The following is a 21,033-nucleotide window of genomic DNA, read 5'->3' as shown; positions in this document are numbered from 1 at the left end:
ATGCAGAATGAATCTGCTTCTTGATTGATTCTGTGTGTTGGTGAGCTGGTTTTGGCTAGAGGAACAGATTTAGCCCAATATGTTTCTAAAAACATCTATTGCAAATCTAAGGGGATTGTAAGTTTATATTGGCTGTGATATCCCCTTTCCCAACACTGACCAGTTATGTGTAAATGAATAATGGGTCTCATGGGTGATGAGTAAGGTGACAAATTTCACAATATTAATTGTACTCTGGGTTCTGCTTAGGGAGAAAATGAAGACAAATTTTATTTAATACATCACTTGATATGGGCCAATAATTGCTGTCAGAGTAAAAGTGAGGCTAGTAGTATATAGTGTTACTTGTGCAACTGTAGCTAAAGTATACATTTAGACATGGACATTGGAAATTTCTATTGACCATGAGACCATATGACATAGTAGCAGAATTAGACCATTTGGCCCATCAAGTCTGCTCCACCATTCAATCATGGCTGATCCTTTTCTTCCTTGCTCAGTCCCACTCCCGGCCTTCTGCTCGTAACCTCTGATGCCATGTCCAATCAAGAATCTATCAAGCTCTGCCTTAAATACACCCAATGACTTGGCCTCCACAGCTTCCTGTGGTAACAAATTCCACAAATTCACCACCCTCTGGCTAAAGAAATTTACCCACATCTCTGTTTTAAATGGACGGCCCTCTATCCTGAGGCTGTACCCTCTTGTCCTAGACTCCCCCACCATGGGATACATCCTTTCCATATCTACTCTGTGTAGGTCTTTCAACATTTGAAAGGTTTCAATAAACCCCCCACATTCTTCTAAATTCCAGTGAGTACAGACCCAGAACTATCAAAACTATCATAACCCTTTCATTCCTGGAATCATACTTGTGAACCTCTTCTGAACTCTCTCCAATGCCCGCACATCTTTTCTTACAAAAGGAGCCCAAAACAGTTCACAATACTCAATGTGAGGCCACACCAGTGCCTTATGGAGACTCAGGATCACATCCCTGCCCTTGTGTTCTAGATCTTTTGAAATGATTGCTAACACTGCATTTGCCTTCCTCACCACTGACTCTACCTGTAAGTTAACCTTTAAGGTGCTTGGCACAGAGATTCCTAAGCCCCTTTGCATCTGAGATTTTTGGATTTTCTCCCCACTTAGAAAATAGTCTGCACATTTAGTTCTACTACCAAAGTGCATAACCATGTATTTTCCAAGTTGTATTTCATTTGCCACTTTATTGCCCATTCTCCTAATCTATCTAAGTCCTTCTGCAGCCTCCACCAATCTTCGTATCATTTGCAAACTTGGCAACTAAAACATCTATGCCATCATCTAATTCATTGGTATACAGCATAAAAATTGGTCCTAACACCGACCCCTGTGGAACACCACTAGTCACTAACAGCCAACCAGAAAAAGATCCTTTTATTCCCACTCGCTGCCACCTACCTATTAGCATTGACTAATTGCCAGTAACATTGACAACCACTGTTTTGCAAAAGCAGATCTCACTATTGACTTTTCTTTCAAATGAACTGGGATGATGGAAAATCCAGTCCTTGTATAACAAGTATAAAGTAACTTCAACCTAAAAAGATAAGGCAATTGTGAATAGGGTGTAAAGACATTATGTTATTAAACAGTTCTCAGCAACTTCTTCAAGTGTAACTAGTCCAAATTAAATTTCCATGTTCAACTTTGCCCAGAATTGAGCATTAAACCACTGCAGCTTCACTTCCACTGAAATCCACTGCTATACATTGTTGTTTATACGCTTGTTTCGATAGTTCCGTCATCTTTTCAACTTAACACTCCTCGTTGCCATCAGCATGTAGAAATTCATGAGTATGCATGAACCTGTTCTTGATAATACATCTGGTTTCCAAAGAACAAAATTTAAGATCTGTATCCTAATGATGCCAATGTATCAGGCTGTTATCCTAGGATGTATCAAGCAAAAGGTCACAATCTCAAAATAGGTGCTAGCAGTGAATCTTTGAAATTCTCAAACCAAAAGAGTTATGGAAGCCCAGTCACTGGCAGAATTCAAAGAGGCATCAATATATTTCTAGGTGTCAGTGGAATCAGACACTATGGAGGAAGTCCAAACAGAGTTCAAATACCAGCCATTATATTATTGAACAATGGAGCGAAGATGTTTGACGAGGCGGTCTCCCAATTTACATTGGTCCTCACTAATGTACAGGAGGCCGAATTGAAAACACAGATACAGTGGACTGACAGATTGAGAAAGGGGAGAAAAATGTCAGAAACAGCTCAAGTACTGTATTTCTAACATTGTTTTCTTATTCCCGTCCGTGGGGCGCACTAAAACCATGAGTCTTATTCTACTGTCTTTCTTTGTTCTACTTCCTTTGGGTACAGCATGCACAACAGGGAGGTTAGCATTGAAGGTGGTCTCATTTTGAGCAATGCTATCTGAAATATTCTAGTGGCAAAGTAGGGAGCACAGTTATGAAGGGTGTGTGAGGAAGGTGAGACTTGGGTACTCATTGACAAATATCAGTTAAAATCAGCCGAACAAGGATTCCTCTCACTCCAGTCTTCTTCTCTTCTCCCCTCTCTAATCAAATAGGAGATACAAAAGCTGGAAAACATGTATGATCAGATTCATTGCTTCATTAGATTCTGCTTTTATCAGACTCTGAACAGACTTTCACATGCTAACACCAAATTCTTGATCTCCTAATCTGCCTCATTGTGGCCCTTGCACTTAATTTGGTTACATGCTCTGTACTTTCTCTGTAGCTGTTACACTTTACACTCTGTTCCGTTTTCTCTTTACTACCTCAATATGCTTACTTCTGGTATCATCTGCCCAGAGGGCATACAAATAAATAATGCCTATTAAGAGATTCATAAGGGCAAAGAAAATGAAAACAGGGAAGTCATAGCATCACAGGACATTCAACCCATCTAGTCCATGCCAAATATTAATCCGTCCAGACCCAAAGACCTGGACCCGGATCATAGCCCTCCATACCCCTCTCATCCATGTACCTATCCAAATTTCTCTTAAATATTGAAATCAAACCCACTTACACTCGCAGCTCTCTCCACACTCCCACCACCCTAAATTAAGTCATTTGTCTTCATGTTCCCCTTAAATATTTCACATTTCATCCTTAACCTGTGACCCCTAGTTCCAGGTTCACACAACTTCAGTTGAAACATCCTGCTTTTGTTTACCCTACCTATACCCCTCATAATTTTGTACACCTTTATCAAATCTCCCTTTATTCTCCTATGGTCCAGGGAATAAAGTCCCACCCTATTCAACCTTTCCCTATAATTCAAGTACTCAAGTCTTGGCAGCATCAATTGAAATTTTCCCTGCATGCTCTCTATCTTATTGAAAAATTTCCTGTAGACAGATAATCAAAACTGCACACTACACTTGAAATTAGGCCTCACCAATGTCTTATACAATTTCAACCTAACATCCCAGCTCCTATATTCAGTACTTTGGCTTATGAAGGCCAATGTGCCAAAAGTTGTCTTTATGACCCCCATCTAACTGTGACGCTACTTTCAAGGAATTATGGCTTTGATTTCCCAGACCCTTCTATTCTACGACACTCCTCAGTGTCCAACCATTCACCGTGCAAGTCCTACCTCAGTTTGTCCTCCAAAAATGTCTACATTAAATTCCATTTTTCCAGCTGTTCCAGATCCTGCTGCAAACTTTGATAGCCTTCCTTGCTGTTCACTATGCCTCCAATCTTGGTGTCACCTGCAAATTTGCTGATCCAGGTTATTACATTATCATCCAGATTGTTGAGATGGATGACTAACAACAGACCCACCACCAATGCGAGAATCACAAACAAACTCAAGTGCGGGAATCATAGTGACTTTGGAAATTCAAAGGAAACCAAAGGTATATTACATAAGTTAACCAGAAAAAACTAACAAGAGCTCAGACAAACTATACAGAATCTTGCTGAACAGAAATCACAGGGATACATAAGAAGAACTCTGTCTGAGTTTCATCCAACAAGGAACCACAATGACCCTACAAAGAGAGGGTAGCATGCCCCCTGAAATACACCCTGGAACATGTAGGAATACAGACATTGATAATACTGTGCTAATTCAGTTAACTCAAACTGAATATAAGTGATTAAAAACAAAAAGATTAACAATCCCCATGATCCCAAATGAGGCACCTGCAAAACCATGTGAAAAACCAGAGCTAGTATAAAGACAAACATTTAGACATAAAAGAAAAACAATCCAAGGAGGTGTCCAAGGGTGAAATTGGTGAAAAAAAGCAGTCCCCATACTAACTGACAAAATAAACTTTTTTTTACAAATGAGCCTTAGTTGTGACAACCAATCCCTGTGACACACTACTAGTCACATGCCTCCAGTCAGAGATGCAAACATCTGTTACCACTCTCTGGCTTCAGAATCAGAATCAGGTTTATTATCACTGGCATGTGTCATGAACTTTGTTAACTAAGCATCAGCAGTTCAATACAATCCATAATATAGAAGAAAAAATAAATAAATCAATTTACAGTATATGTAAATTGAATAGATTAAAATTGTGCAAAAAACAGAAATAATATATTTTAAAAATGAGGCCTATAATTTCCTGTCTTATTCTAGGAATCCTCCAATACTTGGCCTTTTGCTAAGCACATTTTGAATATCTCTGCTAGGGTCCCTGCAATTTTGCGCTAGCCTCTCACAAGGTTTGAGGATTATCTACCCTAATTTACCTCAAGACAGCAAACACCTCTTACTCTTTAATCTTTATATGATTCATGCTCTCCCTGCTGTTTTGTCTCACTTTGATAGACTCTGTGACTATCTCCCAAGTAAATAAAGATGCAAAATATTAATTTAAGATCTCCCCATGTATTTCAGCTCCATGCATATATGACCACTCTGACCATCAAAAGAACCAATTTTGTCCCTTGCTATCTTTTTGCTCTTAATAGATCTGTAGAACCCCTTGGGATTCTCCTTCACCTTATTTGTTAGGGCAAACACCTGCTTTCCTTTAGCTCTTCTGATTTCCCAGTTAAATGTTTTCTTGCATTTCTTATGCTCCTTAAGCACCTCATTTGTTCCTAACTGCCTGTACCTGCTATGCATCTCCTAGTTCTTCTTAACCAGGGCTTGAATATCTCGAAAACCAAGGTTCCTGAAACCTGTTATCCTTGCCTTTTATTCTGACAGGAACATACAATCTCTTTACTCACAGAATTTCACTTTTGAAGGTCTTCCACTTGCCAAGTACCTCTTTTCCAGAAAAAAAGCATGTCCCAATTCACTCACCAGACCTTTTCTGATACCATCAAAATTGGCCTTCCTCTAATTTAGAATCTCAGCCCGAGGACCAGAACTCTCCTTCTAGATAGTTATCTTAAAATTAAAGGCATTATGATCACTAGATGGAGAGTATTCCCCTACACAAACTTTTGCCACCTTCCCTGTCTCATTCTCTAATTGGAGATAGAGTATCGTACTCTCTCTAGTTGGGATTTCTATCAACTGATTAAGGAAAGCTTCCTGTACACATTTGACAAGCTCTATCCCATTTAGCTCCTTTACAATTTCAGAGTCTCAGTCAATATGTGTAAAGTTAAAACAATCTTAGGTTTCTTGCAATAGTCTGCATTCTCTGTAGAAATTTGCTCTCTAAATCCTACTGATTATTGGGTGGTCTATAATATGAACCCATTAATGTGGTCATCCTTTTCTTATTCCTTAGTTCCACCCATATAGCTTCAGTACATGAACTCTCCAGCCTGTACTATCTGAGTACTGCCATGATATTTTCCCTGACTAGTAATGCCACTCCACCTCCTTTAAACCCCCCTGCTCTCTAACATCTAAAACAGAACCCTGGAATACTAAGCTGCCATTCCTGCACGTCCTGCAATCAAGTCTCACTAATGGCTACAATGTCATAATTACATGTATAAGTGACTAAAAACAAAAAGATTAACTATCCCCATGATCCCAAATGAGGAATGCTCTACACGCATTTCCTCTTCCTTCAATACTCTTTGCATTGAAATATACTCAACTCAGAACCTTAGTCCACCATGCTCAACCTTTTGATTCCTGACTTTGTAGGCAACATATTTCCCCACAATTGCTCCACTATCTGCTCTGTTACTCTGGCTCCCATCCCCTTGCAACTTTGGTTTTGTCCTTGGTGTTTTATCGCTTTGATATATTTAGCAGTTTATGTCAATATGTGTAGACAAAAGAAAACTTTACTGTGGACCAGGGCACATACCTGTCAGTGCTCAACATGAAGAAACCTGTAATATAGCACTGTAGCCCACCCAGTGATTCACTAAACTGTCCATTCCACAAATATAGACACCAAATTGCCTCTAAGTATAGCAAAGAATGCAAGTGTGATAATTTGGTAAAAATATCTGTCGTTAATGTCTTGTTGCCTGGCCCATAACGTGTGTTTTAACTAAGAAGAAAATCCCAGCTATTTTCTCTAATTAGTTTTTGTTTTTTTAAAGAGTTGTACCAAATAAAATGGCTATCTCAATTAACCAATAGCCCAGTTAACTGGAATCCACTGTATATTATTATTTAGTTGTTTTCCTAGCAGAAGGGGCAGTTTAGTTCTTGCTGTTTCATAGAAATTTATAAAATTCCTTACACAGTTATCTTGGATTTTGTACTGGATTCTTAAACTGAATTTTCCAAAATACTTGAACTTTTCAGCAGCCTGAACTATAATTCCAAGCATGGATTTAAGTAACTTGAATGAGAAATCTGCATCAGAACAAATGTGATTCCAGTTAAATTCTGTGCCTTGAAATCATAAGGCACATCAAACTGCCTTATAATACCACAGAACTAATTGCTAGATAGTTTGAAGGTGACATCAAACTCTTGCTCAATTTTTATGGCCAATTCATTCATGAACTAACTATTTCAATTATCTTAAAATGTGGTGGGTGTAGTTTGCCTTCTTTATGTATTGGATGTGTGTTATGCCAAAATTTGACTTTACTTTCTAGTCTTTCATTAGTCAGTGGTAGATTTATTCATGGTAGAGACAGTCATTACAGCTGCACTGGCTCAGAAAGACCAATGTTAAATTGTTGCAAAGCTGGAGATGAGGTAAGTAAAGCAAGACCATTTGTAAATGTGCCATTGATATGTACTTATAAAATAGCTCATTTTGCATTTTATTATTTTGCTTCCTTCAAATCATTTTCCTCTTGTCCTAGAGGAAATGGCTCATGCTGGATCTTGAAAGATGGTTCTACATAAACTAAGTGGATTTTGTTATAGTTCTAGTCTAAAACTTATTGTTGACTTCAGAAGTAAAGAATATAAGAGGTAGGAGGAGGAAAAAGCTGCTGTAATCTTTGCAACCCCTCCATATTTCATGGTGAATCTTTTACCTCAGTGCCACATTCTAAATGCAATATTCCTTAAGGTCCTTCAAATGCAAAAGCTACATTTGTAAACTAATGCAACTGTGAGGAAAATCAGGAAACAGCAAAGGAAAGCTGAAAGATATGGTCAACAAAAGAGATAAATTGGTTAAACATTTGTACAAAGAACTCCAAAATACCACGCTATGAGTTGCAAATCATGTTAATTCTGAGTGCCTTATATATATCACTATATACAGCCTAGAGGTTTCATTTTCTTGCGGGCATTCACAGTAAATACAAGGAACACAATAGATTCAATGAAAGACTGCACCTAATAGGATGGACAAACAATCAACATGTAAAACACAACAAATTATAAATACAAAATGAAAAAAATATTAAAACAATAAGCAATAAGATTGAAAACATAGATAAATATTCCTTGAAAGTGAGTCAATAGGTTGTGGGAACAGTTCAGTGATGGGGGAAATTAAGCTGAGTGAAGATATCCCCTCTTGTCCAAGTGCTGAGCATTAAGTTGATGATTGAGTGTTAATAACTATTCCTGAGCCTAGTGATGTGGGTTCTAAGACTCCTGCACCTTCTTCCTGATGGCAAAGATGAGAAGAGAGAATGGCCTGGATGGTAGGAGCCAAATTATTGAAGGGGCAACACTCAGCAGTTTGTCGTCATCATTGAGAACTGTGACCTCCTATATGTATGCCTAGATTACATTGCCCTCGGTGGACAGATCATAATCAAACTCTGCTGCAGCACATAGTTTCTCAGCACTGTCACCCAGACTCCATGCTCAAAAGCAGGAGAGCGTAGTGGTAAGCAAAGTGTGCAGATATAATTATCTGAATGGCAGATTTCCCAAAATGTGACCATTGAGAAACCTCATCCATGTCCTGACAAAGCACTCCCTGACAAACTGCTGCTGGAACACCTGGTATAGTCCTGGTGATCTCTGCAGCCAGTCTCAAACAAAGAGCATGCTTCGTAGAGGACCGTTTCTCATCAGCTTGCCCAGATTCATCTGAATCTTTATGAGTGCCATCATTGCTGGACCTCATTGCCAATAACACCCTCTATTAGCTGGAAGAATTTTGTTCATTTTGCCCTTGACAAGCTGCAGTGCATTGATTAGACCTGCTGTGCTTCATGCAAAATATGATTGTTTTTAGCACAAAAGAAACCATAGCTGTGCTGAGAGCAACAATTTCAGTTTTAATGTAGTGTTAATTCTAGCAAAGCCTCATGAACTTTGCAAGTGAAGTTCTCTCTCTTTCTGTCAAATTCCAAAAAGCTTAGGGTGACTCTAGTACTGTAAAAGGACTGGATGGGATAGAGTTTGCCAGATGTGTTCAGGAAAGTTTTCTTCATCAGTACACAGAAGTCTCAATCAGAGAGTGCGGATTACTTGATCTGCTATTAGGGAATGAGATAGGGCAGGGGAAAACTTTCCTTGTAGGGCAGGTAAGATACTGGAGTTTGGAAGATAGCTAATATTTTTCCGCTAAATTGAGATTCTAAGTTGAGAATTTAGAATCACAATACAAGGCTCTAAATATAAACCAGAAAATGATAGACCAGTGAGCTTGATACCTGTTGTGGGAAAGATATTGTAAGAGACCAGATTGTGAGTTTTTAGGTATACATGGACTAATTAGGGGTAGTCACCATGGCTTCATGTGTGGTAGGCCATGTCTAACCAATTTTAATAGTGCTTTTCAAGGAAGCTACTCAGAAAGTTGATGAAGACAAGGCAGTGAATGTTGTTTACATGGACTTTAGCAAGGCATTTGACAAAGTCCCTCATGGAAGGCTGGTCAAGAAGGTTGTGTTACTCAGCATTTAAGATGAGGTAGTAAATTGGATTAGACATTGGATTTGTAGTTGAAGCCAGAGAGTGGTAGTTGATGTTTGCCTGTCTGAGTGGAGTTCCGCAGGGATTGATGCTGAGTCTGTTGTTGTTATTTGTCATCTATATCAATGAGATGGATGATAATGTGGTTAACTGGATCATCAAATTTGTCGATGACACCAGGATTGGGGGTGGATACGAGGAAGACTATCAGAACTTGCAGTGGGATCTGAACCAGGTTCTGAATCAGAAATGGGCTGGAAAATGGCAGATGGAATCTAATGCACACAAGTGTGAAATGTTGCACTTTGGGAGGATCAACCAGATAGTTCTTCTACAGTGAATGGTAGGGCACTGAAGCATGCTGCAGAGCAAAGGCATCTGGTAAGACAGGTCCGTAATTCATTGAAAGTGGTAAAGCATGTAGATAGGTCATAAAGGCAGCTTTTGATACATTGGCCTTCATAAATCAAAGTATTGAATACAGGAGACGGGATGTTAAGTTGAAGGCATTGGTGAGACCTAATTTGGAGTATTGTTCACTGTTTTGTTTACCGATCCAAAGAAAGATGTAAATAAGGTTGAAAGAGTACAGAGAAAACTTACAAATATGTTTCCATGACTGGAGTATCTGAGTTATAAGGAAAGATTGAATAAGTTAGGACTTTATTCTTTGGAACATGAGGGGAGATTCGATAGAGGTATACAAAATTATGAGGGCTAAAGATAGGGTATGTGCAAGCAGTTTTTTTGCACTGAGGTTGGGTGAGACTACAACTAGAGTTCATGGGTTAAGGGTGAAAACTGAGGGGAAACTTCTTCACTTAGAAGGTCACAGGAGTGTGGAATGAGCTGCCAGCACAAGTCATGCCTGCGAGCTTGATTTCAACGCCTAAGAGAAGTTTGGATGGTAGGAGTATGGAGGGCTGTGGTCCTGATGCGCATCGAAGGAGTCAGCATTTTAAATAGTTGGGCACAGACTAGAAAGGCTGAAGGACCTGTTTTGTTGTGGGTACTTTTTCACGACTCTGACTCATAATTTTGTTTTATTATCAACGAGTAGGGAGCAAGTTCAAGTGCTGGATCATTAAAGAGGCTTCGAAATCCAGTCATGGTTTGAAAAATAAAAGGAGAAATTTGCAAAATAAAGGACAAAATATCCTTGCTCTCAGTGGAAAAGGATAAGACACTATATTAGGAAGTTAAAGGAGTGGATTAGACAGGATCAAACATTTCACTGTTTGATATTACCTAAGTGAGTTGCAAATGAGATTGTCAATTGATTTGTGAGGCATCATCAAGGATCTTGAATTTCCTTCATGGAATTAAGAGGCAGAGAGATCTTGAAGAAAATGGAATTAACTGAAGATTGCAGATATAGGGCTAAAACGTTTGCTTTAGAAATCAATTCAGGCATTAGGAAACATTTAAAAGAGGAAGATAACACACACAGCCAACAACTCATGTGAAAACATAACCTTGACAACAATTGAATATAATTTTTTAAAAGTCTGACTTAGGGATGAATGAGCTGTTGTGCAACTCACAAAGCTTTCTGAGGGACAAGACCAAGTAGCTGATGGAATCAGGGTCAAGGGCACATGAGAATCAAAGCTCATTCTTGCAGTTCAACAGTGATGCTGTTGAATCAGAAATGGCACTTTTATTTAAATAACTGACAGCCCAGTGACCAAAGCATATAACCTCCTGTTTGTAAGTCAAATGCCATCTTATTGATGTGTTAAATAACTTTAGTAAATACTATGACACTTCAGATACAGTATGCTTGACCTTCAGTCCAATTTAAACGGCTTCTGTCTCCTAACAGAGGAACTCACTGTTGAACTGAAATCATACCAAGCATATCTTTCAATGTGACATCAAATGGTTTCCGCTGAGGAGTTAAAATCTCACATGAATGTGATTGATGGAGTTGTTCCTCAGGGCTTAGCAACGGGAACATTTCAGTTCCCACATTATTAATGGCCAGCAGAAAGACTGCACCCCACACAGAACCATTTATCTGTACCTGTGATACAGTTGTTTCCAAACTAAATGCATATATCGACATAATTAAAAATGTTTTAACCAATTCAGACTTCAGACATAAATAATGAGAAGCAATCTTGCCTACTTAAAGTTATTTCTTCTTTTAGATGAGCTCTTTTGAAAGGATAAACTTTCAAAAGACCCCTGAGCATAATCTAGCATTAAACTAGATCATGGTTAATGGGCAGATATCAATTCCATCTACTGACCTCACTTCCATGACTCTTACTTCAAAAGCTTTTTGACTGAGTAATCTAACCAATGCTTGGGGGTGAGAATTCTGGATTTCTGCTATACACTGTGTATCAAGAAGTACTACACACTGTGTGAAGAAGTATTTCTTAAATCAAGCCCATGAATGAATGAGCTCTAAGTTTTAAGATCATGCCTTTTTGTTAGAATAACCATGATTGCTCTTGGCAAATTTTTCTACTGAAGTGGTTTGCCATTTCCTTCTTTTGGGCAGTGTCTTTACAAGACAGGTGACCCCAGCCATTATAATTACTCTTCAGGGATTGTCTGCCTGGCGTCAGTGGTCGCATAACCAGGACTTGTGACATGCACTATCTGCTCATACGACCATCCAACACCTGCTCCCATGGCTTCATGTGACACTGACTGGGGGTTGGCGGGAGGCATGGCACCTGCACCTTGCTCAGGCTAGTGGAGGGAAGGAGCACCTTACACCTCCATTGGTAGAGACATTACTTCACCCTGCCACAGCAGGAATTTGGAAAAATATGGACAACGTCTCTCTATCTTGGTGGAGGAAGATACTGATGATTAAAATCAATATATCAGCTGCCTTTGGCCGATTGAACACAGGCTGTTTGAAAATCAAAACCTCTCACCTGGCACAAAACTCATAATCTACTGTGCAGCATTAACCTTTTCCCTCTAATATGCTTCTGAGTACTGGGCACCTATAATAGACACTTCAATGCAATTGAAATATGATATATCTCCAATTTTGTCTGTGCAAAATCCTTCAGAATCACTGGAAGATAAATGAACCAACATCTATATCCTCTCCTGAGCTAACATCCTCAGCACTGTTATACTCATCAGTTATGTTGGGCAGATCACATCATTCATGTCTGACACCATATTCCTGAAAGAGGCATTTCTATTCTGAGCCCTTGTCACAGGATGGCAATGGCAGGCAGGCAGAATAAAAGTTTCAAGGAGTATGCTCAAGATGTCCTTGAAAAACATGCCATATCCCCACTGACTCCTGGAATCTCTGGTTCATGACTGCTTAAACTCAGAAGAAGCATTCATAAAGTTGTAGAGCACAAAAAAAAAGACAGGCCCTTTGGCCCAACTCATCCATACTGGCCAAGACGTTTGTCTGAGTTGGTTCATTTGCTTGTGTTTGGCCCATAATCCTCCAAACCTTTTCTATCCATATACCTGTCTGAATGGTTTTGCGAACCTCAAGGTAATTAATCGGGAGCACATACAACCCATGTTTGAGCGATGGAAAAAGTGCATCACTTTTCAAATCACCTATTCCCTGCCATCCTATTCAACTTAGGCACAATCTGTAGTTCCCACATTAGTTTCATCACCCTCCTCAAAACCCACAGAATTGAAGGGAACGCCAAAGAAGAATTCAATTTGTCTTCGCAATTTAAATGTCTTAAAATATAGCTGCTTAGTAATCCAGAGAACATGTTCAAATCTGCCATGCCAATCGGGGTGAAGGGTCGACATACCAAAGTTCATCGAAACACGGCTGATGAGAGATATCAAGGCTCTGATAAGGAACATGAAGGTAAGGAACGTTGCAATAGGCAGCTGTGAAAGAATGAACCCCATGACAAATCTAAAAAGTTTAAGACCAGACTTAAGAGGGAAACCAGGAGGGCAAAAAGAGAGTATAAATGGATTTGGGAGGCAGGATCAAAGATAATCCCAACAGGTTCCTCAGTTATATTGACAGTACAAGTTTGACTAGGAAGAGACTAGAAACACCCTAGAGACCATTAGAGCTGCTTATGTGTGAGACTGCAGGAGATGGTTGGGATTCTTAATGTCTGTTTCTCCTTGATGTTTACTAAGGAGAATATCATGGATGCAAAAGAAAAGTAGGGAATAAGTTTCTATGCTGTATTGCTCTATGACTCTAACTAAGAGTTTGGATAATAAGCACATTATGAAGGAGGAGGTACTTGCAGCCTGGAAACCTACTAAGGTGGGCAAATCCTCAATGAATGACCAAGTACACACCTAGACCTTATGAGAGGTCAGGAAATAAATTGTGGAGGTCTTTATAAAGCTATCTGCTTCTTTGTTAGTCACTGGCAAATCCAGAAGACTGGTGGGTGGCTAATATTTTTCTGTTGTTCAAGAAGGACAACAAGGACAGGCCAGAGAATTGCAGGCAAGTGATCCAGACTTCAGATGTTGGGACATTACTGGAGGGAATTCTGAGGGACAAGATCCACCATGACTTGGCGAGTTAAGAGCAGATCAGGAACAGTCAGTAAAACTTTAGCATGCAAGGTCATGTCTGAGGAACCCTTCATAGTTTCTCAATGAGGAAATGGAGGTGATAGATGAAGGTAGGGATATCGTCTATATGGACTTTAGTGAGACCTCTGGCAAATGTTGCAGAGGAGACTGATCTAGAAGATTCCATTTCAAGGGATTCAGGGAGAGCTAGAAAAGTAGATCCAGAACTGACCCAATGATAGAAGCAGAGAATGATGGTTGGAGGTCTGTTAACAACAGAGTGCTCCAGGGATTAGAATTGGGACTTCTTATTCATTATTCACATAAATGATTTGAATATGAGCTTACATGGCATGATTAGCAAGTTTGCTAATAATACTAAAGTAGGTTTTGGGTATAGCGAATCAGATTACAATGAATTAGTACAGAGATCTTGATCAGTTAAGGAGATGGGCTGAGGAATGGCAAATGGATTTCATCTTGGATAAGTGTGAGTGACATATTTTGGACATTCAAACCAGGGTACGAGCTATACAATGGATAGCAGGGTACTGACAAAAGTGTTGTGGAACAGAGGGACTTGGGAGTACAAGTACACAGTTCCCTGAGAACGGCTGTGCAAGTGGACGGGGTGGTGAAGAAGACATTTAACACGCTGGCCTCCATCGGTTGGGGCATCAAGTTTAGGAATAGGGACATGTTGCAGTTACATAATTCATTTGTGTGAATGCACATGGGGTATTGTGCACAGCTTTTTTCACCCTTTATATAGGAAAGACACTATCAAGCTGGAAAGGATGCAAAAGGTATTTACAAGGATGCTGCCTAGATTAGAGGCACTGAGTTATAGGGAAAGGTTGGCAATGCTGAATCTTTATTCCTTGGAGAATTGAAGAATGAAGGGTGACCTCACAGAAGCTTCTAAATTCATGAATAATATAAATAATGTGGAGAATCCTAGGGCAGGGGAGTCCAAAAATTAATCAGGACAGATAAAAGCTAAGAAGAGAGATTTGAAAGAGACCTGAGAGGTAATTTCTTTACACAGAGCGTAGTAAATTCTTGGAATAGGCTGACAGAGAAAGTAATCAAGGTAGGTACATTTGCAAAATTTAAAAAATATTTTTATAGTTACTTGTACAGTTATGGGCTGAATGTGGGCTATTGGGACTAGCAAGGAAGATGTTGTGGTTGGCAGGGACAAATTGGGCTCAAGAGACTTTCTCCATGCTTGATGACTCTATTGACGAGTTTAAGTTTAATTTAAAAGCCATTTGAATGGGAAAAAAGCTAGTAATAAAACAAAATATGACTTGCAAGTTTCACCTTACCTTGAAAATTTACAGATGTCCTTTAAGAAAAGAATTCATCTAATACGAGCTAGTTACAAATTCTATTCCTACACCAACCTGTTTGACTCTAAGTATAAACAGTGGTTCAGGGACTTTTGATTCTGCCACACTGCTCTACCGACCCAAGTTTAATCCTGACTGCTAGTGCTGTCCGTACAGAGCTTGCACATTTGTTCAGTGAATGCATTGCTTTTCTCTTGGTGCTCTGCTCTGCTCCCAAATTACAGAGTCAACCATTTCATTGGTTACATTGTTGTTGCTAATTGCACCTGGTGTATGTGGGGAAAGGTTAATCAGTATGTAGTTGATCATCAAATAAGAGATAATAGGAAAATTGTTGGGAAAACAGGATTAGTGAGATCGTAGCTGACATAATATTAGGGGTGGGGTGGAGGAGAAATGGATTTGTGTAGATCAGTGTTTGATAGTTAGCACAGACATGGTGGGCCAATAGGTCTCTTTTCCTTGCTGTATGACTCTAGGACTCTCACTAGGAATGCACCAGCAGTGTGTTTAGCACCAGGTGCATGGATAAATCATGTTAATAAACAGATAGCACAAAATCTAAATCAGGTCAAATGAGTGCAAGCTAATTGCACATCACAAACCTAGGCCTAACTCTGTGTATAACCCAGATTTAGTTTCTTGTGTATGTATAAAATCTTGAGTCTGGCCAAAAAAGCATAACAGATCTGTCACTTTAATAATGAGACTTCAATTTAAATACATACCCCAGCTGACTTTGGTAAAACCTTGCTTAGATTAAATCTTCAAAGTCTGAATCCAACTGAGTGCAGTTTGTTGGGTAATTTATCCCTTTAAGCAAAATGTTGGTATGCACACAGAGAGAGACATGCCTCACTGAGCACAGGCTGTCAGAACTAATAGCTTTTTCCCCTTACAGCGTGTAATGATAGGTGCTAGGGGCTGAGGTCATTCTTTAACATAATCTCTTCTCATCTGATAGACAGGTGTAGGATAAGGATGGGGAGGGGATGGAGGAAGGGGCAGATGGAGAGAAACTAGCTAATTACCTGAACTTCCCTCTGCTGCTAAGCCGACATCTTGGGGAAATGAGAGTACAATTTAAATAGCAGTTGCCTAAGTGCATGAAATGATTGATTGCTGTTAAAGGGAAAAAGGTGTGCCCGAATACTGAAGGTAAATGGAATATCTAACAATAAAATTGTCAATCTTTCCATTGTGAGTGACTGCACCAAGTACAGTCAGGCCTAGCTGACTGGTCAAATGCTTAGAAGTGACTGGCTGCTGTCAGCTGTTGATCTTACAGGTGTTAGTCAGTTGCACTGATTAGAGTAGGCAAGGTCGCATGAGTAATTTCAAAGTATGTTGATGTATGTAAAAGAATCAGAAAGAATCACCTGGGGTGAGTTGTGAATGGCTAAGCTATACTCTTATTCATATTGAGCCTTTAAATTCAAACAATTAGCAATATCTTGTAAACAAAAAGCTAACATCTGAATTCAAGCTAATGACTGAAGATTTTCAAAGCTACAACATTTCCTGATCAAACGCTTGAAAATTTGCTTCCATTCTTGATCTCCCTATTGTTACTTTTCCTTACTTTGCAAATAGCAATACCTGGCAAAAATACAGTACTATGGACTGTGAGATTAATTATAAACATAAGAGATTCAGCTAATACTGAAATTTTGACAAACTTCTATAGATGAGCACATTGACTGGCTGCATCACAGCCTGGTATGGAAACACCAATGCCCTTGAACAGAAAATCCTACAAAAAGTAAACAGATATTGCCCAGTCCATCATGGGTAGAGTCTTCCCCACCACTGAGCACATCTACACAAAACATTGACAGAGGAAAGCAGCATCCATCATCGGGGACCCCGGCCACTCAGGACATGCACTGCAGCCATCAGCAAGAAGATGCAGGTGCTCAGGACTCACACCACCAGGTTCAGGAACAGTTATTACCCGCAACGATGAGGCTCTTGAACCAAAGCGGGTAACTTCATTCAACCTCACTTTGGCATTGAAATTCCCACAACCTATGGACTCACTTTCAAGGACTCTTCATCTCATGTTCTCGATATTTATTACTTATTTTCTGTATTTATTATTATTATTTCTTTCTTTTTGTATTTGCACAGTTTGTGTCTTGCATGCCAGTTGAACACCCAAGTTGGTGCCGGCTTTTTTTAAAATTTATTTTTGATTGGAGTTTATCATCAAACAAACATTTCCATAAGATGTATTTCAGATACTGTACATATATATCATATAATCATATTTGTCACAAATCTCCACATAATAATTATCTGAGGTATACACTTATAGAGAGGAGAGGAAGAACAATTGAAATAAGAAAACTATGTACAAAGTAGGGAGTGATTTTTTTTTACAATGTATTCATTGACTTGTGAGAATAAAATCAGGCCAATGAGGTGTTGTGTAGTTAAACCAGTATGAATCAAATAGTTCCAGCTTATGATCAACAGATGCTGTTATCTTCTTCATTTTATAAATGCCGATTGTAATTTCCATCCATACATTTGAAGTTGGGCTCTCCTGTGATAACCATTTCCTAGTAAGGGCCTTTTTCCCAGCCACCAGCAGTATATTCATTAAATATTTATCTCTTTTCAACAATCTTGAGGTATATACCCAAAATATATGTCTTATTCTCGAAGGGTATTTCACATTCTATTGTGGTTATTATTCTATTATGGATGGATTGTGTATGCATGCAAGAAAATGAATCTCAGGGTTGTATATAGTGGCATATATATACTTTGATAATAAATTTACTTTGAACTTTAAAATGCTGGAGGAACTTATTGGGTCAGCGACATCTATGGAGAGGAATGAACAGTCAATGTTTTGGGTTGAGAAGGGTCTTTTTTTCCTGATATATCTCCACTTTTATAAAGATAATGTACAGATAATCATTCTACACTCTTCAATTGTTTTAGTTTCAAGATCAATGACAGACAAAATGTTTATCATACTAATGATCTCATAAAGATGGCAATTAAATTTTAAAATTGGATTTTAATGATAAGTTTCCTAACAGTTTATCAAATGCAAAATAACTCTGCATCAGTATTGCATAATTATCATCTCAAATGCACTAGGCACCACCCGTTTACAGAGAACAGGCTATGCTATTTCTAATATCATCCTCTGGAATAATAAAAATTACAATGTAAAAGGAGATAATCTCCTGATTAATTTGTTTTGGTGTAAACTTAAACAATGAAGCATCCTAACTTTACTTTCCTTTACCTCATCCTGTAGTTTTTATTAGATGTACTGTCCAATTTTTGAATACTTTAAAGTGAAGGTATATTTATAGTAAAGGTTGATGGGTTTTTTATTAGTAAGGGCATCAAAGGTTACAGGGAGAAGCCAGGAGAATGAGGTTAAGAGGGATAATATGTTGTCAATGATAGAATGGTAGGACAGAATGGCCTAATTCTGCTCCTATGTTTTATGGTCCAACGGTCTTAATTCTTTGTAAGAAAAAATGTGGTAGTTCTACACTTTAAAATAACTGGTGACTCAGATAGCTGAATTCCCTGTTTGAACCTTTCTATGTTAAAAATGTGCGCCCTTTCTTAAGTTTGGCAATAATCATCTGTCTTCTCCTTCTTCACATGTGGCTGGGGAGTGGAGGTAGTTGAATGTGGATGGGTAGTTGAAGTATGTTTGTCTTCATTGCATATTTTTTTATTTGTATATGGTTGATGTGGAATTGATAGAAGAAGCACCAGCATGTAGTTATGATTTAAAGCAGGGCTGTAAATTCAAAAAGTCGTCGTGAACAGACTTGTATACAAAGGCACAAGCAAGTTATGGTGAAGACATACAATGTTTATCTTTGGGAAGAATTTAAAGCCATATAGATGAAAGCTATTGAGTAGTATGGATAGTCAAAGGTACTGAGAAGTTCAACTGCAAATAGTGTGAGATAGCTGCATTATCTAAACTAAAAGAACACCAGGTGTATGGTATAGAACTTGTGTGGGTTGATACCTATGAGGCTGATTTTAGTCTTGTATATCACTACCTTCTGAAACAGTATAGAACAAAGAGCACACATTAAGTCTAAATTACTTGTAAGATTTTAAAGTAATTAAAGGAGACAGCCATGAACAAAATAGAGCTGGTAAACTATTTTACTCCCCTTTCCAAATGTCCTATAGGTGAGAGAATCCACACAAAAAAAAACAGATTGTGGAAATGTCACACTCCATGTGTTTGACATTATTGAGACAAAATGATTTCTAACTGTCCAAAATCTACTGTTGCCTTGGAAATGAATGCAGTGTCTTTTAATTACTTATTTTAAATAATTTGTTAGTTTCTCAAGTAATTAGATGATCTCATGCATTGAAAATGGAAAGAACAGTCATTGGTTTTCATTTGACTAATGTGGCACTTAAAATAAATCATAGACAGAAATAGTTTTGATTACCCTACTAATTTCTGGCCAAGAATGACAAATGGTTAGTACAGAATGAATATTCACATTTGCAATCCAAATTTGAGCCCCAACATAACTCCATCAACATGGTATAGAAGAGAGTTAATTTTCATGGTCTTTTCCTGCTTTAGGTAGAATAACTCAGCATGAGACTTTGTTTGTGCACATAAAAAGGACCAATCATTCAGCTAAACAGAAAATGAGCAGCAGGAACTCCAAGTACATTTTAAAATGAAGAAAAACAGATTATTTGTTTCTACTGCCTACTCACTGCATAAAAACAATCCTCTAGTCATGAATTGCTTGGAATGCACATCAGAACAACAGTAAGTGTGTATAGTTACTCAAAAATATACAGTGAATTTGTAAGCCATTCCAGTGTACAAGCTACGCTCCACATATCTCTCATTCCATCATCAAAGTTCAAAGTATATTTAAATATGCATACTATATACAACCTTGAAATTCGTCTCCTCACTGGCAGCCACAAAACAAAGAAACCCAACGGAACTCATTTAAAAAACAGAACACCAAACACCCAAAGTGCAGAAAAAAACATATGGTGCAAACCACAAAAGCAAGCGAACAACTGAAGTTTGCAAAACTGAGCCACAGCTGCGAAGCTCGTCATCACTGCAGCCAATCCAGTGGCCCGTTAGTTACAGGCCACAGCCTCCGTTCAGTGCAGAGATGAGTAAACATCACAGAGCAGTGAGCTGAACTGGCCCATCTCTTGCCTCTGGCTCCGACATCATGACCTTTTCAATCTGGCCCCATGTTAAATCATCCAAACCCTGGGCCATTCCTTGCTCTCAGACCCAGGCCCCGCTGCTTAGATCTGCTCTTAGGCTCGAGCCCCATCACCTCAAATTGGCTCATATCTGATCTTTCCAATTTGGCCCAGTGCTTAATTTGATGAATCCTCAGGTCTTTCCTCACTCTCGGGCACAGCCCCGGCCCTGTTGTCTGGTGGGTTATCCAGACCACTGGTTTAAAGCTTATTCAAATTTCAGTTATGCTTTTAATTTGGTCTCCAATGCCCCTATTTGAAACACCTCTTTAATAAACTACGTAATATTCTACATTTGCATTGCAAATCGCAAGGAAAAAGAGTAGAAATATCGCTTCTAGGCCTAGCAAGCCCTAAGCTGCCACTGATTAATGGAACACACTTGTTCTGCAAATACAAAGTACACTGCCGATGTGGTGGTCAAATCAACACGTACAAAAGCTGGATGAACTCAGCAGGTTGGGCAGCATCAGCTGAAATGAGCAGTCTCCGTTTCGGGCCAAGACCCTTCGTCAGGACTCATCTTGCTGAGTTCATCCAGCTCTTGTACTTGTTCTGCAAATGTTTTTACATTTACAGCATTTTTTGAGACTCGAGGAAGAGCTTCCAGAATTCACAGCCCTTTTCATTCACCCTTCCAGCTGTCAGCTCATGTACCACA

General features: G+C 38.9%; 1 protein-coding gene across 4 annotated transcripts in view; it reads right to left on the bottom strand.

Annotated features, from left to right (window-relative positions):
* col22a1 (collagen, type XXII, alpha 1) overlaps positions 1 to 21,033 on the bottom strand; it is a 272,437-nt gene that overhangs the window by 209,830 nt on the left and 41,574 nt on the right. The window lies entirely within an intron of this gene.

Source organism: Hemitrygon akajei, chromosome 1 (genome assembly GCF_048418815.1).
Source record: "Hemitrygon akajei chromosome 1, sHemAka1.3, whole genome shotgun sequence".
NCBI classification, from domain to species: Eukaryota; Metazoa; Chordata; class Chondrichthyes; order Myliobatiformes; family Dasyatidae; genus Hemitrygon; species Hemitrygon akajei.
Note: the sequence above shows the minus strand (reverse complement) of the source record. Positions and strands in the feature narration are given on the sequence as shown.